Source organism: Trachypithecus francoisi, unplaced genomic scaffold (assembly GCF_009764315.1).
Source record: "Trachypithecus francoisi isolate TF-2019V2 unplaced genomic scaffold, Tfra_2.0 Lachesis_group15, whole genome shotgun sequence".
In the NCBI taxonomy this organism is placed as follows: Eukaryota; Metazoa; Chordata; class Mammalia; order Primates; family Cercopithecidae; genus Trachypithecus; species Trachypithecus francoisi.
In genome coordinates this window covers 112,210,068-112,234,662 of record NW_022681460.1, presented here as the reverse complement: position 1 = coordinate 112,234,662, position 24,595 = coordinate 112,210,068, and the positions used below count along the sequence as shown (strand labels likewise).

The 24,595-nt window shown below is 50.7% G+C and overlaps 1 protein-coding gene across 18 annotated transcripts in view; it reads left to right on the top strand.

Moving 5' to 3' along the window:
• The first annotated feature begins 7,299 nt into the window (after positions 1-7,299).
• Positions 7,300-24,595, top strand: part of FLYWCH1 (FLYWCH-type zinc finger 1) — a 44,442-nt gene continuing 27,146 nt past the window's right edge. For 8 of the 18 annotated variants that reach the window (XM_033236052.1, XM_033236053.1, XM_033236041.1 and 5 more), the window contains exons 1-2: positions 7,302-7,574; positions 9,585-9,698. The gene's annotated coding sequence lies outside the window, so the exon portion shown is untranslated. Of the gene's footprint in view, positions 7,575-9,584; positions 9,699-10,502; positions 10,573-22,114; positions 22,377-24,595 lie in introns of all 18 variants that reach the window. The other 10 variants (XM_033236045.1, XM_033236044.1, XM_033236043.1 and 7 more) reach the window with 8 other exon arrangements.

Genomic DNA, 24,595 nt, shown 5'->3' with positions numbered 1-24,595 from the left:
CAGCCTGGGCAACATAGTGAGACCCTGACTCTACAAAACAAATAAAAAAATTAGCCAGGTGTGGTAGTAGTGTGTGCCTGTAGTCCCAGCTACTGGGGAAGCTGAGCCAGGAGGATCACCTGAGCTCACCTACAATCCAGCTACTCAAGAGGCTGAGGCTGGAGGATCGCTTGAGCCCAGGAAGTCAAGGCTGCAGTGAGCCATGATGGCACCACTGAGCTCCAGCTTGGGTGACATGGTGAGACCCCATCTAAAAAAATGTATATAAAGTAGATTTTTGGAGCAGGGGATTGCAGTAGGAGCTTACTCAGTTCACTCCACGCATTGACCTGGTATTGCAGTAGCTCCAAGAACGGTGCACCCCTCCCATATGTGTGGTTGCTGAGTGTAGATGTCATTAATTTTAGTTTTGAAAGAGAGAAAAATTGCAAATTACCTCTAGTAATTCCACTACTTAGAGGTAAATTTTTAAAAAATATATGTGTGTGTGTGTGTGTGTGTGTGTGTGTGTGTGTGTGTGTATATATATATATATATATATATATTATATATATATATATACACTTTTTTTTTTTTTTAGCCAGAGTTTCACTCTTTTTGCCCAGGCTGGAGTACAGTGGTGCAATCTTGGCTCACGGCAACCTCTGCCTCCCGGGTCCAAGTGATTCTCCTGCCTGAGTCTCTCAAGTACATACATGCGTGCACCACCACACCCGGCTAATTTTGCATTTTTAGTAGAGACAGGGTTTCTCCATGTTGGTCAGGCTGGTCTCGAACTCCCGACCTCAGGTGATCTGCCTGCCTCAGCCTCCCAAAGTGCTAGGATTACAGGCATGAGCCACTGTGCCCGGCCAGAAAATATATATTTTTTCAATTTTTCTATTTTCAGAAAATCAAGGTGATGCCACACTTGTTGTTGAGACAGTCTCGCTCTGTCGCCCAGGCTGGAGTGCAATGGGGAGATCTCGGCTCACTGCAACCTCTGCCTCCCGGGTTTAAGTGATTCTCCTGCCTCAGCCTCCCGAGTAACTGAGACTACAGGGACACGCCACCATGCCTGGGTAATTTTTGTGTTTTTAGTAGAGACGGGGTTTCGCCATGTTGGCCAGGCTGGTCTTGAACTCCTGACCTCAAGTGATCTGCCCGCCTGGACCACCCAAAGTGCTGGGATTACAGGTATGAGCCACCGCGCCCGACCCACACATTTTTTCATAATGAGTTACAAATGTCTTCCCTCCTATGAATGCTGCACATCCTTTTTGCTGCTTGATGCCCACTGCAGGGATGCGTGAAATCCACCAGCTCCAATGGCCAGACACATCCCAGTTGCTTCCAGGTTGTAAGCAATCCTGAAATAGCCTTGTTATGTTCCTAGGACAGAGTTCTAGAAGTGAGATTGCGGCACTGGAAGGATGCAAGTTACATTCAACCCACGGCCTGTGAATGCCGAACTCTCCGGCAATTTGTCAACAGCCGGTTTTATCATCAAGAAGAAAACAGTAATAACGCATCCTCCGCTTGGCCCTTGCGTGCACAGCCTCTGCGCTTTTCACCTCGAGGTCTCATTTTCCTTGAACAGCACTGAGCGCTGGGCAGGGCCTCATCCGGGTTCAGGGCCGAAATGTGGAGACATTCTGGCCGATGCTCCTGGCGGCCAGGGGAGGATGCGCGCGGACTTAGCGGCCGCCCAGCAGCCTCCCCAGGACCCAGGCAGTGCCGGCAGCCAAGAGTGCCGTTCCTCTCCTCAGCCTCCGTCCCGCTCAGCCCACTCGCCTGACCCCCACCCGGGCTCCTTAAGGCCCAGACACCGGCTCTAAGGTGCCTTCTGCAGGGATAGGAGGTGGGCGACTGGGAGGGATGGAGGGGACCTGTGTGTTGACACTGCGGGTGGCAGCCGTTGGAGAATTACCACGGGGTCCACACTGTCGCGGCCCAGGGCACGAGCCGCAGCCCCTCCTCCCGTCCCGCCTCCGCCGAAAGGCGCCCGACTCGGACACACGGCGTCCCCGTGTTCGACACCAGGAAAGGCATCTTGGACGATTTTGGTCCCTGAAGGTTCCAGTGCGGAGGGCAGGGAGAGAGGGAGCGGTGTGGTGCAGGGGGATACAGAACGCGGAGGACAACTGGGGGCTGGGGAGGCGGGGACGAAGAGCGCGCGGAAGAGCCGAGTTTCCGGAATTGGGGGGCGCGGATTTGAGAGGAACCGCAGGGGATGTGGACAGACTCAGGGAAGGAAGGGCTCCCAGAGAGGACGCGGGCGGCTGCAGGACACAAGAGGTGCGGGACGCAGGAGGCCGTGGGTCGTGCCGGAGCCCAGGGCACCTCAACATGGACCTGCCAGACCTGGGGCTCTTCCAGCGGCTGCTTTAGAGCAAGAGGAGGTGGGCAGGCCGTGAGGTGGGGCCGCGGGGTCTCCCAGGGTGGAGCGGCGCCCTCCGCGAGCCAGCCGATGACGCGCAGCCAGAGGGAGGCTCGGGTGGGGAGAAGGGTGCGGGCGGATCGGGACGACCCCGGGATGACAGGAGAGCCGCAGTGAGCCCAGGGCGCGGTGCTGGGGCTGCTCTGGCCGCCGCCACCAAGCATCACAGGAAAACAGCAACCAGGACCCCGCGGCTTCTAAGTGCTTGGAGTCAACCCGGTACCGCACCGCGTTGCTGGAGAATGCCAAGTGTATTCTTATTGCTGGAGAATGGCGCACGGTGGACCGGGGAGGGCGGGGCCCGTGGGTAGGGGTGGGACCAATGGGCGGGGACCGAATCAATGGGCAAGGGGTGAGCCTATGGTGGAGGACCTGGACCAATGGGAGAGTGCTGGACATCAATGGACGGGGGCTGAACCAATGGGCGGGGCGGGGCCAAAGGGGGGTTGAGCCAATAGAAGGGAGCGGAACCAATGGGTGTAGGGAGGGGCTGAACCAATGGGCGGGGCTGGACCAATGGGCAAGGGCTGGACCAATGGGAAAAGGAAGCTTTCACCTTGTGGAATGCTCAGGGGATGAAGGGGGTATTTCCTTTGTCCAGCTTCTACTTTGACATAATTTCTCACCTACAGAAAAGTTGCAAGAATCCCAAAAGGAGGCTGACTGGGGTAGCTCACGTCTGTTTCCCAGTGCTTCGGGAGGCCAAGGCGAGAGAATGGCTTGAGCTCAGGAGTTTGAGACCACCCTGGGGAATAGGGAGACTACGTCTCTAGTAAAATTTGAAATTAAAAGGAAGACCGGGCGGGGTGGCTTACGCCTGTAATCTCAGCACTTTGGGAGGCCAAGGCGGGCAGATCACTTGAGGTCGGAAGTTCAAGAACATCCTTACCAACATGGAGAAACCCCGTCTCTGCTAAAAATACAAAACTAGCCGGGCATGGTGGCGCATGCCTGTAATCCCAGCTACTCGGGAGGCTGAGGCAGGAGAATCGCTTGAATCCAGGAGGCGGAGGTTGCAGTGAGCTGAGATCACGCCATTGCACTCCAGCCTAGGCAAGAAGAGCGAAACTTCGTCTCACACACACACAAAAAAAAAATTAAAAAATTAGCCGTGGCGGTGGTGCACACCTGTAATCCCAGCTACTTCGGAGCCTAAGGCGGAAGAATCGCTTGAACCCGGAGGCCGAGTTTGCAGTAAGCCGAGATCGCACCATTGCCCTCCAGCCTGGGCAACAAAGCGAGACTCCGCCTCAAAATAATTACAATAATAATAATTGCAGTGGTCTCAATGATGTAAAATTAAAGGTAGTGATTCATTTTCACAAAGATTGACAAGAAAGATGACAACTGGAAACTCAAGAAACCCAGAGGTGGCAAAAGAATATTGAAAAGGAGTAACAGGCAGATCGCAGTGGTTCATGCCTTGTAATCCTAGCACTTTGGGAGGTCGCGGCAGGTGGATCACCTGAGGTCAGGACACCATCCTGGCCAACGTGGTGAAACCCCATCTCTACTAAAAATACAAAAATTAGCTGGGCGTGGTGGCACATACCTTTAAGCCCAGCTACTTGGGAGGCTGAGCCAGGATAATTGCTTGAACCAGGGAGTCGGAGGTTGCAGTGAGCCGAGATCGCACGACTGCACTCCAGCCTGATGACTGAGCAAGATTCCATTAAAAAAAAAAAAGAAGAAGAAGAACAAAGTTGGAGGACTCACACTCTCGGATTTCAAAACTTACAAAGCAACAACAATCAAGACAGTGTGGTACTAGTATAATAATAGATACATCTGGCCTGACACGGTGGCTCATGCCTATAATACCAGCACTTTGGGAAGCCAAGCGGGCAGATCACTTGAGGTCAGGAGTTCGAGAGCAGCCTGCCCAACATGAAACCCCGTCTCTACTAAAAATACAAAAATTAGCCGGGCGTGATGGTGTGCAGCTGTAATCCCAACTACCGGGGAGGGTGAGGCAGGAAAATCCGGGAGGCAGAGGATGCAGTGAGCCGAGATCCCGCCACTGCAGGCTCTGTCTCAAAAAGTAAATAATAATAATAATAATAGATATATGGCAGGGCGTGGTGGCTCACGCCTGTAATCCCAGAACTTTGGGAGGCCCAGAGGGCAGATCATCTGAGGTCAGGAGTTCGAGACCAGCCTGGCCAACATGGTGAAACCCTGTCTTTACTAAAAATACAAAAATTTAGCTGGGTGTGGTGGTGGGTGCCTGTAATCCCAGCTACTTGGGACGCTGGGGCAGGAGAATCACTTGAACCCAGGAGGTGGAGATTGCAGTGAGCCAAGATCGTACCATCGCACTCTAACCTGGGCAAGAAGAGCAAGACTTCATTTCTAAATAAATAATAGATACATCAATGGAATAGAATCAAGAACCCAGAAACAAACCACATTTATGATCAATTGGTTGTCAACAAGGGTGCCAAAGGTAGGGCGCAGTTGCTAGCACTTTGGGAGGCTGCGGTGGGTGAATAACTTGAGCCTAGGAGTGTAACACCAGCCTGGGCAGGATAGAGAAACCCCGTTTCTACAAAAAAATACAAAAATTAGCAGGGTGCTGTGTTGTGTACCTGTAGTGCCAGCTACTTTGGAGGCTGAGGCAAGAGGATCAATGGAACCCAAGAGTTTGATTGAGGCTGCAGTGAACTGTGATCTCACCACTGCCCTCCAACCTGGACGACAGAGGGAGATTCGGTCTCAAAAACAAAACAAAGAAACAAAAACAGCATCCCGGCCAGGCATGGCGGCTCATGCCTGTAATCCCAGCACTTTGGAAGACCAAGTCGGGCAGATCACCTGAGGTCAGGAGTTCGAGACCAGCCTGGACAACATGGTGGAACGCCGTCTCTCCTAAAAATACAAAAATCAGCCAGGCATGGTGGTGCAGGCATGTAGTCCCAGCTACTGGGGAAGCTGAGGCAGGAGAATCGCTTGAACCCGGAAAGCAAAAGTTGCAGTTAGCCGACATAGCACCATTGTACTCCAGCCTGGGTGTGGCAGTCAGACTCCTCTCAAAAAAAGCTGGGTGTGGTGGCAAGTGCCTGTAATCCCAGCTGCACAGGAGACTGAGGCAGGAGAATCGCTTGAACCCGGGAGGTGGAGGTTGTAGTGAGCTGAGATTATGCCACTGCACTCCAGCCTGGGCGACAGAGCAAGACTCCATCTCAAGAAGAAAAAAAAAAGTAATTAAGTTCTGCTACTTTTTTTTTTTTTTTTTTTTTTTTAAACAGGGTCTTGCTCAGTCGCCCAGCCTGGAGTGCAGTAGCATGAGCGCAGCTCACTGCATCCTCAAACTCCCAAGCTCAAGTGATCCTTCCACCTCAGCCTCCTGAGTAGCTGGGACTACAGCGCATCACCACATCCAGTTAATTTTTTCTTGTTCCTCTTTTTTTTTTTTTTTTTTTTCTGTAGAGAAGAGTCTCACTATGTTGCCTAGGCTGGTCTCAAACTCCTGGGCTCAAACAATGCTCCTGTCTCAGCTTCCCAAGTTGCTGGGATTACAAGCACGAGTCACTGTACCTGGCCAACATGGATGAACTTTGAAGGTGCTATGCTAAGGCTAGGTGAAAGAAGTCAGTCACAAGAGACCACATATTTGTTGCATGATTTCATTTATACGAAATACGCAGAATACGCAAATCTATAAAGACAAAAAATAGATCATATTACTTAGGGCTGGGGTGATTAGCAAATTGGAGGGTGATGGCTAAAGGTTTCTTCTTGGAGTGATCAATGGTTTTAAAACTGACTATGGTGCGGCTTGCACAACTCTGTGATTATACTAAATATCATTTAAGTGTACACTTTAAATGGGAGAAATGTATGGTATGTGAATTATATTTCAATAAAGCTCTTACTTAAAAAAATAAACAACAGTAAACTGATTGTTAACATAGTTTTATGGGAAACTACAATATTTTTCCAAAGAAATTTAGAGAGGACAGTGACATAGTTTTACATTTTTGCAAATATCTTTGTTGCTGGCTTAACAGAAGACTACTGGCTGTCATACCTGCTTCTACATTCAATGTGTTACATCACACGTCATGCAGCCTTTGTAATACTATGTAATATTTCTGCTTTTTGATTTTTTTTTTGACACAGTCTCACTGTCGCCCAGGCTGGAGTGCAGTGGCGCCATCTCAGCTCACTGCAACCTCCGCCTCCCGGGTTCAAGTGATTCTCCTGCCTCAGCCTCCCGAGTAGCTGGGATTACAGGCGCCTGCCACCACACCCGGCTAATGTTTGTATTTTTAGTACAAACGGGGTTTCACCATGTTGACCAGGCTGGTCTTGAACTACTGACCTCAGGTGATCCACCCGCCTCGGCCTCCCAAAGTGCTGGGAATACAGGCGTGAGCCACCGCCCCCGGCCCAGGTATTTTTTTTTTTGTTGGCTTTCCGATGTAAGAAAGAACTGTCCCTTCTCCCCCATTGACTTATTTCCTTCGGTTTGGACTCGTATCGTAGTCAAGGTTATAATCCGTTGCTATCGCTGTTTATTTGAATATCACACTGGCTCCACTCTGGGGTAGGGTCACTGGGGGGGTCGATGAGATGCATGAGAATCGCCTTTCCACGGGCTGAGGAAACTGACAGACCCAAGGGTGCATCTCATCAAGCGCTCCGCTTCCTGCGGGCAGCCTCAGATCCTGGGGACCGTCCTGGGGTCTCAATTAAGCGCCCACTACTCCAGCCCCTTTACGCCAAGAGCGTCCCCTCCAGCACCGCCATCCTAGCTCCGCCCCTGGACGCCGCCGTCCAATCTCGGGATGGCCCCGCCTTTTCAGTGAGTTACGTCCCCGCCCCCATGCGCTGATAGGTCAGGCCTGCGGCTCGGCGACGCGCAGGGAAGACCCGGAGGAGCGGATTTACCTGAGGAACGGGCCGTGCGGTCTTGCTGCGCATGCTCGGAAGGAGCCCGCCTGGGCGTTCCGCAAGGCCGGCTCCCCGGCGGGGTCGCGCGCGCGGTCACGGGGCTCGCTCCTGAGGGGCAGGTCGGGGCTGGGAGCGTGCGCCGGGGTCGGGGTGGCGGCGACTGCCTGGGCCGGGAGGTCGACCCCCGCTGCTGCAGCGGCAGAGGCTGAGGGACCCGCCGCGGCGCTGTCGCCGGAGAGGGAGGGCCCCGCTGCCGTCGGTGAGGACGGGCCCCTGCAGGCCGGGAGAGTCCCGCGTCCCCGGCGTGGACGCGCCCCCGGCCCGGCTCTCCCAGGGGTCCCGAGGGCTGCGGGTGCTGGGGAGGGGTCTGCGTCTCGGCGCTCAGCCGCCTCCTGTGGGGTGTCCAGCGATTCCCTCCTTGCTCCTCGCCCCTCTTTCCTCACCCCACCCCCGTCCCCTGGCCTAAGCCCGACACCCCCACATCAGGGACCCCAGCACTCGCCCTCCGTTCCCTGGCGGTGTCCGCCCCGCCCAGCACTGCCTTCCTGAACCCGCAGCACCAGCCCCGTCCCACGGTTGCAGCTCGGGCAGTCCCAGTGACCTTGCACTTTTGCGGGTCTGGACGCACCCCGCTCCGGCTTCTGACTCTATAGATCTCCGGTGACGGCTTTCGAACTTTGCTGACCCACAGCCGACACTGAGAAATGCCTTTTACGCGTGTACTCTGCGCCTGTGGGTCTGGATGACTGAAGCACAAGTTTAAAGGGAGACGCTTGTTTAAGTTCACATGACGCAGCTGGATCTGTTCGGATTCAATTCCGTTCCATTCTCTTCCACCCGGTTCCAAAAGGCCGCGGCTAAGCCATGGAGCCTGCACATAACGGGTCTGACGTAGTTGAAACCCTCGCTCTAAACCCTGCCCGTTGTTCCCTTTATTCCTTGTACTGGGAGGAAATTGAACTTCCATAGTCAGATAATCATGTGCAAACTCCAATTCCAAAGAAAGGGCTTATTTTTATTTTCATATTTCTGCTTTCCAGGGCCAATATGATTTCCAGGGCTTGATCTAGATTTTCTCGTGTGATTCTATCATGTTTCTCTTGTTCCTCTCCCAAATGCTACTGGCGGGACGTGTGGAAGGAACAAGGCTGAGGTTGGGGCTACATTGCGGAGCGTTTATGACACCCAGCTGATGATGCACTAAAGCTGGAGATGGAGATGATTTCACTGGGGAGAGATAGTCTGAAACTTAAGCTTTAGGAAGAGTGGCCTGTCAGCACCCTATATGGAGAATTGGAGTGGCTGCTTGCCACAGCTGGCAAGATCGTTCAGAGGCTTTGGCTTGGGCTAAAGAGGTTGTGGTAAGGGATGATGTCCTGAGGTGGTGGGAATGGAAAGGAGAGGGAAGATAGGTATATCAGCCATAAAGGGAGAGAGATTTGAGGACGGATTAAGCTATGGGAAGGAGTAAATAAACTTAGCTAAGATTATGATGGAGGGTGATTGGGGAATACCCGGCTGGGCGGGGGGTCTCATTGGCCAAGCTCTCCCTTTCTGTGCCCTCTGATTTCTAAGTTGCTTTGGAGCTGTGGCTTTCGGGCAATTTTGCACCCCAGGAAACATTCTGCACTGTTGATGGTCACAACGTGTGATAGGGCATGACACTAGGATCTGGCAGGTAGAGACTGGGGATGCTGCTGAACACCCCACGCTGAACAGTACAGCCTCCCACAGCCTAATCATCCGGCCCAAAATGCCGACAGTGCTGAGATGGTGAAGCTCATTTTGAGTAAATTTTACTTATCTGGGCATCTCTGCCACCTTCATCCTCTCCAGGAGGAAGGTCTGTGGGCACCCACGGAGTGTGTGCTGTCACCATAGGGGTTCATGTCCAAGGAAAGTGCACCTCCAATGCTCATGGCTCAGTTGTGGGTAGGTGGGAGGTGGGTAGACATTGGAGTCATCCAGGAGCGCTTTTTTTTTTTTTTAATTTTGTAGAAATGGTGTGTGGAGGGGTGGTCTCGAAATCCTGGTCTCTAACAATTCTCTCACCTGAGCCTTTCAAACCACTGAGATGACAGGTGTGAGCCACCTTGCCACCAGCCCATTCAGAAGCTTTTTAAACAAAGTGCCTTCCCTCCTCCCGCGCCTATCCCTCAGCACCCCTGCCGCACCTGGATACAGAATGCCTTGTTCTTGTGTAACACTCGACAGTTCATGGAATAATTTCACTTGCGGTATTTCATTTGCCACTTTTCTTTCTTCACAGGTGAAACCAGCCCAGAGAAGTTACGAGATTTCCCCCGGGGTCTCCTGCCCAGCAAGCCAGCGCCGTGACCCAGGTGTGGGAGATGATGGTGGCGTCTCTCACTCACGTGTAAAGGTAATTCTGTTGCTCCTTCAGCTGCCAACAGAGGCTCCTGGTTTTCCAGCCTTACTGATTAGAGTTTGGACCTGTTGGTGTCTGAGAGACACCTGACAGTTGCTGACATGTGACCCTTAGGTCTACACTGAGCCCTTGTGGCCACTGGCAGGACCACAGTGTCCCAGCAGGCCATCTGGCATTGCACTCAAATTGGTGCGCACCCACAGTTCTGGGAGATGGGGAGAGAGGATGGGAGTGATACACCATAAACTGAGACTTTGGAGCTTTCCGTGCACATCTGCCAGCCCGTGCTCCATTCACTTAAGAAATCTGTACTGAGTGCGGCCAGGCATGGTGGTTCACATCTGTAATCCCAGCACTTTGGGAGGCTAAGGCGGGCAGATCACCAGAGGTCAGGAGTTTGAGACCAGTCTGGCTAACATGGTGAAACCCTGTCTCTACTAAAAATACAAAAAATGTAGCTGGGCGTGGTGGTGGGCGCCTGTAATCCTAGCTACTCAGGAGCCTGAGGAGCAGAATCGCTTGAACTCAGGAGGCAGAGGTTGCAGTGAGCCGAGATCGAGCCACTTCACTCCAGCCTGGGTGACAGAGTGAGACTGTATCAAAAAAAAAAAAAAAAATTTGTACTGAATGAAGATTGAACATCACAAAAGAAACACATTAGGGCCCCTGTATCTACCACAAAACAACGGGTATCCACTATAAAAAAATAAAATGCACTTACAGTAACTAAAGTTTCATAAAATATACTCATTTTTTGTTACATGCACTGAAAATTTCATTTTTTTTTTCCTGAGACAGAGTCTCATTTTGTTGCCTAGGCTGGAGTGCAGTGGTGCGATCTTGGCTCACTGCAACCTCCATCTCCCCGGTAGGTTCAATCAGTTCTGCCTCAGCCCCCTGAGCAGCTGGGATTGCAGACACGCACCATGCCCGCCTAATTTTTTTGTATTTTTAGTAGAGATAGGGTTTCACCATGTTGGCCAGGCTAGTCTCGAACTCCCGAGCTCCAGCTTACTGGCTCTTTAACAATAAGTGAAATCTTTAACATGTGTTTGTTTTATATGAGTATAAAAGAGTTTTATTTCCTTTGTTTTGGTCTGGGGAATGTTTTTCAAACTGCTTAGTCATTGGTGTTAAAATCATTAGGTTCCAGTCAGCAATTTTTAAAATTACATGGGCTGATCGTGGTGGCTCACGCCTGTAATCCCAGCACTTTGAGAAGCCTAGGTGGGCAGATCACAGGAGACACAGGCAAGAGAATGACTTGAGCCCAGAAACTGGAGGTTGCAGTGAGCTGAGATCTAGCCACTGCTCTCCAGCCTGGGAGACAGAAGAAGACTTTGTGATGGGGGGAAAAAAAAAAAAAAGAGAGAATCCAAAGAATAATCTGGAAGATTCTAGATCAGGAATATTGAAGTGAATGTGCAAACGGAGGCAAAACTGGCCTCTTCCACAATGGGGGAATTTATTTATATGTCTATTTATTTTATTTATTTGTTGAGACAGAGTCTTGTTCTGTTGCCCAGTGCAGTGCAGTGGCGCGATCTCAGCTCACTGCAAGCTCTGCCTCCCAAGGTCACGCCATTCTCCTGCCTCAGCCTCCCAAGTAGCTGGGACTACAGGTGCCCACCACCATGGCCGGCTAATTTTTTTGTATTTGTAGTAGAGATGGGGTTTCACCGTGTTCACCAAGATGGTCTTGATCTCCTGACCTCGGGATCTGCCCACTTTGGCCCCCCAAAGTGTTGGGATTACAGGTGTGAGCCACTGCGCCTGGCCGTATTTATTTAAATAGAAAAAGAGAGGCCGGGCGCGGTGGCTCAACCCTGTAATCCCAGCACTTTGGGAGGCTGAGACGGGCGGATCACGAGGTCAGGAGATCGAGACCATCCTGGCTAACATAGTGAAACCCCGTCTCTACTAAAAACTACAAAAAACTAGCCGGGCGAGGTGGCGGCGCCTGTAGTCCCAGCTACTCGGGAGGCTGAGGCAGGAGAATGGCGTGAACCCGGGAGGCGGAGCTTGCAGTGAGCTGAGATCCGGCCACAGCACTCCAGCCTGGGTGACAGAGCGAGACTCTGTCTCAAAAAAAAAAAAAAAGAAAAAGAAAAAGAGAAGCCAGGCCTGGTGGCTCACACCTGTAGTCTCAGCACTTTAGGAGGTCGAGGTGGGAGGATCGCTTGAGCCTGGGTGTTTGAGGCTGTAGTGAGCCATGATTGCACCACTGCACTCCAGCCTGGGCAACAGAGCTAGACCCTGTCTCCTATATACTAGAATTACTTTGCATTTTTCTCAGCTGTTCACAATTTACAGAGTTGTACAAATAGCTCAAAGAGGAGAATAAGATAATCTGGAAAGATGTGTTCTAAACAATGTGTAATTTTCCACTGAAGCACACATTTTTCTTTTGATCTCATAATCAAGGAAATTTTTTTTTTTTTTTTTGGAGACGGAGTCTCACTCTGTCACCTAAGCTGGAGTGTGGTTGTGTGATCTTAGCTCACTGCAACCTCCGCCTCCCGGGTTCAAGCAATTCTCCTGCCTCAGCCTCCCAAGTAGTTGGGATGACAGGCACACACCACCACACTCAGCTAATTTTTGTATTTTTTTTTTTTAGTTCTAATCTTTGTATTTTTAGTGGAGAAGGGGTTTCACCAAGTTAGCCAGGCTGGTCTCAAACTCCTGACCTCAAGTGATCCTCCTGCCTCAGCCTCCCAAAGTGCTGGGATTATGTGAGCCACTGTGCCTGGCTAAGGAAACGTATTTTTGATTATAAGGCTGATCTCATTAGATTTGGCCTGATTATGTAGTACTCATTTACCAGATAAGCCCACCTGAGTTTGCCTTGCTGGAAGTCTCCATAAGGACCCTTAGACTTTTGAAAGTCTGTTGTTTCGGCCAGGTGCCGTGGCTCACACCTGTAATCTCAGCATTTTGGGAGGCGAAGACGGGCCAGTCACTTGAGGCCAGAAGTTCAAGACCAGCCTGGCCAACATGGTGAAACCTCGTCTCTACTAAAAACAAAAATTAGCTGGGCGTGGTGGTGCGTCCCTGTAATCCCAGCTACTCAGGAGGCTGAGGCAGGAGAATTACTTAACCTGGGAGGTGGAGGTTGCAGTGAGCTGAGATCATGCCACTGTACTCCAGCCTGGGCAACAGAGTGGGACTCCATCTCAAAATGAAAAAAGAGGCCGGGCGTGGTGGCTCACGCCTGTAATCCCAGCACTTTGGGAGGCCAAGGCGGGCAGATCACGAGGTCAGGAGATCGAGACCATCCTGGCTAACGTGGTGAAACCCCATCTCTACTAACAAAATACAAAAAATTAGCCAGACGTTGTGGCAGGCGCCTGTAGTCCCAGCTACTGGAGAGGCTGAGGCAGGAGAATGACGTGAACCAGGGAGGCGGAGCTTGCAGTGAGCCGAGGTCGTGCCACTGCACTGCAGCCTAGGGGACAGAGCAAGACTCTGTCTCAAAAAATAAATAAATAATCTGTTGTTTGATGTCCTGAGACACAGAAGGCAAGCCCAAGATGCCTTCTCCGTGAGATTTTACCTGTAGTACTTAAAATTTGGGCAAATTCCTCTCTTCTTAAGGTTCCCCACAATACCCCTAAGACTCCTGAAACTTGTTAAATTGCTGATACTTTCAAAAAAGAGGAAATCAGCCAGGCGTGGTGGCTCACGCCTGTAATCGCAGCACTTTGGGAGGCTGAGATGGGTGGATCATGAGGTCAGGAGTTCGAGACGAGCCTGGACAACATGGTGAAACCCTGTCTCTACTGAAAAAATACAAAAATTAGCCAGGCATGGTAGCGCACACCTGTTATCCCAGCTACTTGGGAAGCTGAGGCAGGAGAATCGGTTGAAACCAGAAAGTGGAGGTTGCAGTGAGCTGAGATCATGCCACTGCACTCCAGCCTGGGTGAAAGAGTGAAACTCTGTCCCAAAAAAAAGAAAAAAAGAGAAGGAAAAAAGGAAGCCATGACTTTCCCAATGATACAAAGTAGCATGTTAAAATTTTTTTTTTTTTTGCGACAGAGTTTGGCTCTTGTCACCCAGACTGGAGTGCAATGGTGGGATCTCCGCTCACTGTAACTTCCACCTCCCGGGTACAAGCGATTTTTCTCCCTCAGCCTCCTGAGTAGCTGGGGTTATAGGCATGTGCCACCATGCCCAGCTAGTTTTTTTTTTCTTTTCCTTTTTTTTTTTTTTTTTGAGACAGAGTCTCGTTCTGTTGCCCAGGTTGGAGTGCAGTGGCATGATCTCTGCTCACTGCAGCCTCAGCCTCCCGAGTAGCAGGGATTACAAGCGCCCACCACCACGCCCAGCTAATGTTTTTGTATTTTTAGTACAGACGGGGTTTCACCACGTTGGCCAGGCTGGTCTTAAACTTCTGACCTCGTGATCCACCTGCCTTGGCCTCCCAAAGTGCTGGGATTACAGGCGTGAGCCACCGCACCCGGCTAGTTTTTGTATTTTCAGTAGAGACGGGGTTTGGCCATATTGGCCTGACTGGTCTCCATCTCCTGGCCTCAGGTGATCCACCTGCCTCGGCCTTCCAAAGTGCAAGGATTACGTGTCCAACTTTTTTTTTTTTTTTGAGACGGAGTTCCACTTTTGTTGCCCAGGCTGAAGTGCAATGGTGGGATCTCGGCTTACTGCAACCTCTGTCTCACGGGTACAAGGGATTCTCCTGCCTCAGCCTCCCGAGTAGCCGGGATTACAGGCACTCACCACGACGCCCACCTAATTTTGTATTTTTAGTAGAGACAGGGTTTTGCCATGTTAGTCAGGCTGGTCTCGAACTCCTGACCTCAGGTGATCCACCCACCTCAGCCTCCCAAAGTGCTGGGATTACAGGTGTGAGCCACCGTGCCCGGCCGTTAACGATTTTATGCAACATTAATGAGGAAACCTGTATGATATTAAAGATTAAATGAGATGATGTAGATAAAATACTTGAGGTATTTTAGTGCCCAGGACAAAGCAAACCTCATGTGTGTCTTAGGCTCGTCACTTTAGCCACAGTCTTCTTTTTCTCGAGGGCATCTGTTCTAGTGTTTGTCAAAGTCTGATTGATAGTCTATCAGTATCAGGAGTATTTGCTAAAAATCTGGATTCTTGTTCTTCCCTCTTCCCCGATCCTCTTCCCACCCCCTAAAATCTGGAGGCTTTTTTCCTTTCCCCCTCGGCAAGACGGAGTCTCACTCTGTCGCCCAGGCTGTAGTGCAGTGGCGCGATCTTGGCCCACTGCAACCTCCACTTTCCAGGTTCAAGCAGTTCTTCCTGTCTCACCCTCTGGAGTAGCTGGGATTACAGGTGCCCGCCCCCATGCCCAGCTAATTTTTGTATTTTTTTTTTTTTTTAGAAGAGATGGGGTTTTGCCATGTTGGCCAAGCTTGTCTTGAACTCTTGACCTCAAGTGATCCACCCACCTCGGCCTCCCAAAGTGCTGGAATTAGAGGCATGTGCCACCATGTCTGGCCTTGGATTCTTCTTGAATCCCTCTCTAGAACCTCAGCTAGAATTTTAGATGTGAAATCCTGGAATCTACATTTTTATCAAATGTTCCACGTAATTCTTATATAGACTAGAATTATACGTAAATATAATTGAAATAAAAGGTTCATGGACCAGTCGTGGTGAGATCTTGGCTCACTGTAGCCTCAACCACCCCGGCTCAAGCAATCCTCCCATCTCAGCCTCCTGAGTAGCTGGACCGCAGGCACCCGCCATCACGCCAGACTTTTTGTAGAAACAGGGTCTCACAGTGTTGCCCAAGTTGGTCTCAAACTCCCGGCCTCAAGAGATCCTCCTGCCTCACCGTCCCAAAATGCTAGGATTACAGGCATGAGCCATCACACCTAGCCCCTACAATAGGGATTTTAATATCCTCAATTTAATTAATTCCTCTGTTCTACTTGATATTACTCTTGATCCTCCTGCAGAACATTAAATTACTACTCAGGAGATGCGGCCTATCTTGAACGTGTTTAATATTTTCCCACTGTAAAAAGAGTTTGTGCACATGGGAAACCGTTTTGAGAACAAGAAATTCAAGAAAAAAAATCAATATTCTTACTACTTTTAACATTCTGATATATCTCTTACTAGTTATTTAACTTTTTTTTGTTTTTGTTTTTGAGACGGAGTATCGCTCTGTCTCCCAGGCTGGAGTGCAGTGGTTTGGTCTCTGCTCACTGCAACCTCTGCCCCCTGAGTTCAAGCGATTCTCCTGCCTCAGCCTCCCGAGTAGCTGGGACCACAGGCACCCGCCACCATGCCCAACTAATTTTTGTATTTTTAGTAGAGACTGGGTTTCACCATGTTGGCTGGGATGGTCTCGATCTCTTGACCTCGTGATCCGCCCACCTCGGCCTCCCGAAGTGCTGGGATGACAGGCGTGAGCCACCGCGCCCGGCCTATTTTTTGTTTCTTGAGATGGGGTCTTGTGATGTTGCTTAGGTTGGCTTCAAACTCCTGGGCTCAAGCCATTTTCCTGAGGCAACCTCCCAAGTAGCTGGGACTACAGATACGCACCACCATGCCCAGTTCTAAGTAATACTTTTTGTAAGTACAACATTTTGGAAATCCTCTTGAATTTTTTTTCCAACTTGGAAAAATTTCCAAATTCTTGTTTGAAAACATTGCCACCCTTGTGACATTACCACGGCAATAGGAACATTTCAGGAGCAACACCACCATCTTGTGGCCATGTCGAGTATTGCTGCTGAGGATTTAAATTTGCGCTTTGCCATTAAGGGTGGTTCTGCCTCATCTAATGGTCCTGTAGAAAGATTCCAGGTGGCCCCGGGTGGGGGCTTCCTACTCTCGAGAGGGATACAGTAGCAGACATGATTGAACGCAGTGTGTGCTACAGAAAAGGAAGTGTGTTAAAGGCATTAATTCAACAATGGAAGTAGTTGTGCATTTGAGTGGCAGGATTGGGATAATTTAGTATTATAGTCTTAACATTCTGAAATGGTTTCTATATATTTTTAGAATATGATATTAGAACTTAGAAAATTTCACAACATATAGTGCAAGCCACCCCTTCTTTGATGAGTAAACCAAACCCAAGAACAAGAAGCTTCTGCTGTTCAGTAGAGCGCCTGTAATCCCAGCATTTTGAGAGGCAGGTAGGTAACTAGAGGCCAGGAGTTCGAGACCAGCCTGGCCAAAATGATGAAACCCCGTCTGTACTAAAAATACACAACAAAATTTAGCCATGCGTGGTTGCGGGTGCCTATAATCCCAGCTACTCAGGAGGCTGAGGCTTAAGAATCGCTTGACCCCAGGAGGCGGAGGTTGCAGTGAGCTAAGATCGCACCACTGCACTCCAGCCTGGGTGACAGACTCTGTCTAAAAAAAAAAAAAAAACGTTTTCACCACTAGACCCTTGGGATGTGAGTCATTCCAACCATTGTTTTTTTGTTTGCTTTGTTGTTGTTGTTGTTTGAGATGGAGTTTTGCCCTTGTCGCCCAGGCTGGAGTGCAATGGTGCGATCTCCTGCCTCAGCCTCCCAAGTAGCTGGGGTTACAGGCATGCGCCACCACGCCCAGCTAATTTTGTATTTTTAGTAGAGACCAGGTTTCTCCGTGTTGGTCAGGCTGGACTCAAACTCCCGACCTCTAGTGATCTGCCCGCTTTCGCCTCCCAAAGTGCTAGGATTACAGGCGTAGCCACCATGCCCGGCCCTGTTTTTTTTTTTTTTTTTTTTTTTTTTTGAGACAGCCTCTCTCTGTCGCCGGGCTGGAGTGCAGGGGTGCCATCTCAGTTCACTGCAACCTCCGCCCCGGGTTCAAGCGATTTTTCTGTCTTAGCCTTCCGAGTAGCTGGGACTACAGGCACCCGCCACCATGCCCAGCTAATTTTTGTATTTTTAGTAGAGATGGGGTTTCGCCATATTGGCCAGGCTGGTCTCGAACTCCTGATGTCATGATCCATCTGCCTCAGCCTCCCAAAGTGCTGGAATTACAGGCGTGAGGCACTGTGCCCAGCCAGGTTGCTTTTCAATAACCTTGCTGAGATATAACTTACATACCATACAATTTTTCCATCCGAAGTCTAGAATTCACTGCTTTTAATATATTCAAAAAGTTGTACAAGCATCACTACCATCAGTGTTAGGACTTTTTTTTAGACGGAGTCCTGCTCTGTCTCCCAGGCTGGAGTGCAGTGACGCGATCTCGGCTCACTGCAAGCTCCACCTCCTGGGTTCAGGCCATTGTCCTGCCTCAGCCTCCCGAGTAGCTGGGACTACAGGCGCCTGCCACCACGCCCGGCTAATTTTCTGTATTTTTAGTAGAGACGGGGTGTCAAGTGTGTTAGCCACGATGGTCTCCATCTCCTGACCTTGTGATCCGCCTGCCTCAGCCTCCCAAGGTGCTGGGATTACAGGCGTGAGCCACCGCGCCCGACCAATTTTAGGACATTTTTATCACCCTAGAAAGGAACCCCACACCCCTCAGCCATCACTCTCAATCTCTCAGTCCCTCCCAACCCTAAGCATCTATCCATCAGCTTTCTGTCTCCATAGATTGGCCCATTCTGGACACTTCATGTCAGTTGAATCGTGTGACACTGGATCTTTGTGACTGGCTGTGTGTAACGTGTATCAGAACTTCATTTCTTTTTAATTTGCTGAGTAATATCCCACTGTTTGAATAGACTACATTTTGGGTTGTATCGCCTCACACAGAGGACTCTCTTCCCTGAAGGCCAGCCCCAGGTTGGAGCAAGTGTGTGTGAGGGAGATCGTGACTGGTGGAATGACCAAGCTGGTCCCACCTGCACGGTGGCCTCAGAGGAGGGTGATGTCAGTAGAGCTGGGTGCAGCCCGAAGGCGGCCGAGATGAGAAGGAAATTTGGGTGGTTGAGGGAGGGAGGAGTTTTTGTCAGATCTCCTGTGTCCTAAAAAAAATAACCTAAGTACCTTGACAAGCCCAGTGGAAATAAAAGAGCAGAGGTGCAATAGCTCTGGAGACAGGGAAGCAGAACAGGGAGGGGTGCATCGGGGAGCTGGTAGAGACGCTTCTAAAGCCAGAGGGAGGACGGATGCTCCCTTTCCCTGGACAGGGAAGAGGATGAGAAGAGCTTATAGAGGCATCCATCCTGCGCTTGGGAGGCTGAGGTGGGAGGATCGCTTGAGCCCAGGAGTTCAAGACCAACCTGGAAACATAGCAAGACCCTGTTGCTACCAAAATTTTTTTTTAAATTTAATTTAAAAAACCAGGCTGGGGCCGGGCGCAGTGGCTTAAGCCTGTAATCCCAGCACTTTGGGAGGCTGAGACGGGCGGATCACGAGGTCAGGAGATCGAGACCACCCTGGCTAACACGGTGAAACCCCGTCTCTACTAAAAACTACAAAAAACTAGCCGGGCGAGGTGGCGACGCCTGTAGTCCCAGCTACCCGGGAGGCTGAGGCAGGAGAATGGCGTAAACCCGGGGGGCGGAGCTTGCAGTGAGCTGAGATCTGGCCACTGTACTCCAGCCTGGGCGGCAGAGCCAGACTCCGTCTCAAAAAAAAAAAAAAAAAAACCAGGCTGGGCAGCATGGTAAAACCCCATCTCTACAAAGAATACAAAAATTAGCCAGGCATGGTAGTGTGCGCCAGTAGTCCCAGCTACTCTGGACGTGGAGGTAGGAAGATGGCTTCAATCTGGGAGGCAGAGGCTGCAGTGGTGGCGCCACCACACTCCAGTTTGGGCCATAGTGAAATCCTGCCACTAAAATAAAAAGCAAAAGGTATCCATTCTGGCTGGGCGCGGTGGCTCACACCTGTAATCCCAGCACTTTGGGAGGCCAAGGTGGGCAGATCATGAGGTTAGAAGTTCGAGACCAGACTGGCCAATATGGTGAAACCCCATCTCTACTAAAAAATACAAAAATTAGCTGGGCGTGGTGACACTCGTATGTAGTCCCAGCTATTCAGGAGGCTGAGGCAGGAGAATCGCTTGAACCCCGGAGGCAGGGGTTGCAATGAACTGAGATCGTGCCACTGCACTCCCGCCTGGGCGACTGGGCAACAGAGTTAAAAAAAAAAAAAAAAAATCCATCCTAAATGGGTACATTTTGAATCAGATAAAAATCATATGATTCTGAATCATAGAGGGATAACTTTAGTTACTAGAAAATCTACCTTGTATGGAGAACCTTGTTCACTGATAACGTTAGGGAAATGGGGTGTTTTGCGTATAGTTTGTTACAGATGGCTCGTGTGTGTGGTAAAATATACATGAAGTAAAATTTACCATATTGGTCATTCATGTAAATTGCATCCTACAACCCTTGGTCTTTGTGAGCAGCTGCTGTCACTGAGCTCGATGTTGAAGTGTTCAGGTCAGTGGCGTACATTCATTGTGCAGCCGTCACCACTGTTCGTCTCCAGAACCTTTTCATCTTCCCCAACTGCTGCTTTGTCCTTGTGAAACATTCAGTCCTCATTCCCCGGCCCCTGGCACCCCCATTCTGTTTTCTGTCCCCATGAGTTTGACCGCGATGGGGACCTCATACAAGTAGAATTGGACAGTGTTTGTCCCCTTGTGGCTGGCATGTCATATGTTGCAGGTTTTTTTTTAATGGTGAAAAGATATACATATATTTAGAATTAGCTGGCTAGACTCAGTTTAGATGATCTCAGTTTTGTTGGCAACACCCAAAGCAACGTAATCAGGAGCCAGTTGAACACATGCCTTCTCTCCATCAGGCCGAATCGGGGTGTTGCCCGTGGCCACATCCATGTCCCAGAGCTGCTTCACAGCCTGTGTGATCTAGCACTTATGAACTTTAACATCCACAGTGAACACAGTGTGTTGTTATCTTCTGTCTTCTTCATGGCGGACTCAGTGGTCAGTGGAAAATTGATCGCAGAGTGGTCAAGCTTGTTTCTCCCGGGGGCGCTCTTCCGGGGATATCTGGGCTGCCCCTGGAGTCGCATTGTCTTGGGCTGCCAGAAGGTGGATGATCTTTTTTTTGTGGCTGTGGACACCTTTCAACCCTGCCTTCTTGGTCTTTAAAGCCTTCGCTTTGACTTTGGCTTTACGAGGGGCAGAGCTTCCTTCTTTGCTTTCGGCGCCATCTTGTGAAAAGACTGCTTTGTTTTTATTTTTATTTTTGAGATGGAGTCTCGCTCTGTTGCCCAGCCTGGAGTGCCAGGGGTGTGATCTCTGCTCACTGCAACCTCCGCCTTCTGGTTCAAGTGATTCTCCTGCCTCAGCCTCTCAAGTAACTGGGATTAGAGGTGCCCGCCACCATACCCGGCTAATTTTTGTATTTTTAGTAGAGACGGGCTTCTCCATGTTGGCCAGGCTGGTCTTGAACTTCTGACCTCAGGTGATCTGCCCACCTCGGTCTCCCAAAGTGCTGGGATTACAGGGGTGAGCCACCACGCCTGGCCAATGCAGATGTTTTAAAATGCTTAATTCTCCTTTGCTGTCCCTTCTACTTCATATTTTTGTTTCCTTTGTTACTAGCCCTTTATATGCACCCATCTGGGGGATGTGGCATTTGTGTAGCGTAGCATGGCATTTGAGCTCACAAATGGTTTTATGTCAGATATTTCATAACCGTTTGTATTATTCCATCTATCAAAAAGCCAGAATTAGCCGGGTGTAGTGGCTCACATCTGTAACCCCCGCACTTTGGGAGGCTGATGCTGGTGGATCACTTGAGGTCACGAATTCGAGACCAGCGTGGCCAACATGGTGAAACCCCATGTCTACCAAAAAATACAAAAATTAGCCAAGCATGTTGGCAGGCACCTGTAATCACAGCTACTTGGGAGTCTGAGGCAGCAGAATAGCTTAAAACCCAGGAGGTGGAGGTTGCAGTGAGCTGAGATGGTGCTACTGCACTTAGCCTGGGCAACAGGCGAGACCCTGTCTCAAAAAAGTAAAAAGCTGGAAGCCACTAGAGTCACCTACTTGCCAAGCGTATCTGCTATTGTTGTGTAGCATACGACCTGTGATCTTACTGGCTTAAAATAATAGGAGTTCCTCGGTGATCAGGTTCTGTGGGGTCCCCAGGTTCCTTCATGTCTGCAGGCAGTTAAGAGACTGCTGGGCTGGAGGGTACAAGGTGGTCTCCCCAAATGTGGCGGTGCCCTGCACATGGCCTCGCCTACAGCTGCCTTCCCTGCAGACTCAGGGCCCTGGCCCGTGAAGTGTGGGAACGTGTACCCTACGTTCCTGCCACACTGTTGGTCAGGCAAGCCCCCCCCAGGCCAGTCAAGGTTCAGGCAGGTGGGGACAAAGCCCGGTTGCCAAGGGGCCTGTGGACTTTAATGGGCGGAGTGGTGCTGGGTCAGCATCTAACACCCAAGAGCTTAAAAGGGCAAGAGTGGGGAGCGGTCTTCAACCTTCCACAAGCCGGTGGCCAAGGCCTTTCCTTGTATTGGAACTTTTTCCAGATCTGTTGAAGCACGTGTGTCTTGGAAGCCCTGTAAACAGAAGTGGGAAGTGTTCGCCCGAGGATTGCGCTGTGTCCTGTTACCTCCCCTGACTCGGGTACAGCTCCCTGGGAAAGTGGGGCTTTCCTTGTCAGGCCAAGCTTGAGGCAGTCCCCACCTTCACTCTGCCGGCCTGGAACGCGGCCCCTGCCTGCCTGTGCCCCCCACTCCCGCGGCGCTGCTGCATCCTGCAGGACCGGCTGGCGGCGTGAACAGTGTGCGAGTGAGTCGCTGTGCCGGCCTGCATAGTCTGGGATGCCTCTGTCAGGAGTGGCCTGGCGTCCCCATGCCTCGCCCTGGCTGGGAGGGAGGCCACAGGGAGGCCGGGAAGCACAGCAGTTCTCAGGGAGGTGCCTGACCTCCCGGGGAACAACGGGGACTTTCTCCAGAGGGCGGGGGCCTCGCGGGACCTGGGCTGGGGGGACCCGGGGAGGGTGCAGGGTCAGGGAACCGCCACGTCCATCGTCCATCCGTTCCCATACATCTCTGTTCATCCTGTCCTGCCTCGTCCTGCCCTCATTCTCATCCTTCCTGGTTTAGCCTCATCCGGTCCCACCCAGTGCCATTCATCCCCATTCATCCCCAGAGCTCAGAGCGAGGGAGCGGGAGGGGCGGGTTGCCGGTAGAGGGACTTGCCCTGAGGCCAATCAGCGCGGGCGGGCGGGGAGGGGGCGGGGCTTCCCGCCGTAACCCTTTCCTTTCCTGCCTGGGAGCGGTTCTGCTCAGGAGACGCCTGCGAGGTCAGCTGGGGTTGCCCCCCAGTCCGCTGCACCTCGTGTCACCCTGTGGGGAGGATGAGCAGGCCCAGAAGGATGGCATGGAGGAACAGGCTGGGCCGGGGCTGGGGGAGATGTGGTGGGATTGGCCCTCCTGGTACCTGTGATTTCCTGGCGACGGAGACTTAATGAAGTTAAGGAGCCACTTCCCTCTATGTTGTCCCTGGAACCGACCAGGCCTTCCAGAGCGGAATGTGGGGCCCCAGGCCAGGAAACTTTGGAGCAAAGTGGGAGACCCGTGGGAATTGGAACTGCAACATGTGAGGTGGGGTGAGGACACTAAAAATGTCAGAGACTGCAGTCTTAATTCGAGGCTGAGGTGGGAAAGACCCCACCATCTGCCCACACTCGGTTGTCCCAAAAAGCCCACCCCACACCACGACTGCCACTGACTGCCCCCAGGCCCCCACCCCAGCCCTGCCCGGTTCCTCATTATCTGTCCTTTCTGCCTCTCCAGGCTGGAACCCATGGTGACCTCGGGGTTCAGTTAGAGCCGCTGCAGAAAATCTAATTATGCTATTTCGAACAATAGAAGAATTCTGCCCATGGTTTCCAGAACAAGGAAATTTAGATCTAAAAGATTGGGAAAAAATTGGCAAAGAATTAAAACAAGCAAATAGGAGGCCGGGCGCGGTGGCTCAAGCCTGTAATCCCAGCACTTTGAGGCCGAGACGGGCGGATCACGGGTCAGGAGATCGAGACCACCCTGCTAATACGTGAAACCCCGTCTCTACTAAAAAATACAAAAAACTCCGGGCGACGAGGCGGGGGCGCCTGTAGTCCCAGCTACTCGGGAGCTGAGACGGAGAATGGCGTGACCCCGGAGGCGAGCTTGCAGTGATCTGAGCTGGCCACTGCACTCCAGCCTGGGCGGCAGAGCATACTCCGTCTCAAAAAAAAAAAAAAGCAATATTAAAGGTAAAATAACCTTATAGTATGGAATGATTGGCTATTATTAAAGCGCTTTAGAACCGTTTCAAACAGGAGAAGACAGCATTTCAGTTTCTGATGCCCCTGAAAGCTGTGTAATAGATTGTGAAGAAGAGGCAGGGACAGAATTCGAGAAAGGAATGGAAAGTTCACATTGTAAATATGCAGCAGAGTCTGTAATGACTCGGTGAAGGCAAAATGTTGACTTAAACAAGTAAGGGTGATTTGCCTCAGGGCCTGGGAAAAAAACCAGGAACCACCTACCCATCTTTTAATTCAATTAGACAAGGCTCTAAAGAGCCCTATCCTGGCAAGATTCCAAGATACCGCTCAAAAATCTATTACAGATGATAATGCCCAAAAGGTTATTGTAAAATTAATGACCTATGAAAATGCAAATCCGGAATGTCAATTGGCCATAAAGCCATGTTGACTACAATCAATTACAGGAGGTAATATATCCTGAATCACCAAAATTGGGGGGAAAGCTCCAGAATCACTGGAGCCATCAGAGTCTAAACCACGATGGCCAGCTCTTCCTCCCGTGGTTCAGATGCCTGTAACATTACAACCTCAAATGCAGGTTAGACAAGTACAAACCCCAAGAGAAAATCAAGTAGAAAAGGATAGTCTCTATCTCAGCAAAGCCAATCTAGACGCGGTATCCACAATATCAGCCAGTAGAAAATAAAACCCAACCACTGCTAGCTTATGAATACTGGCAGCCAGGCGAGCT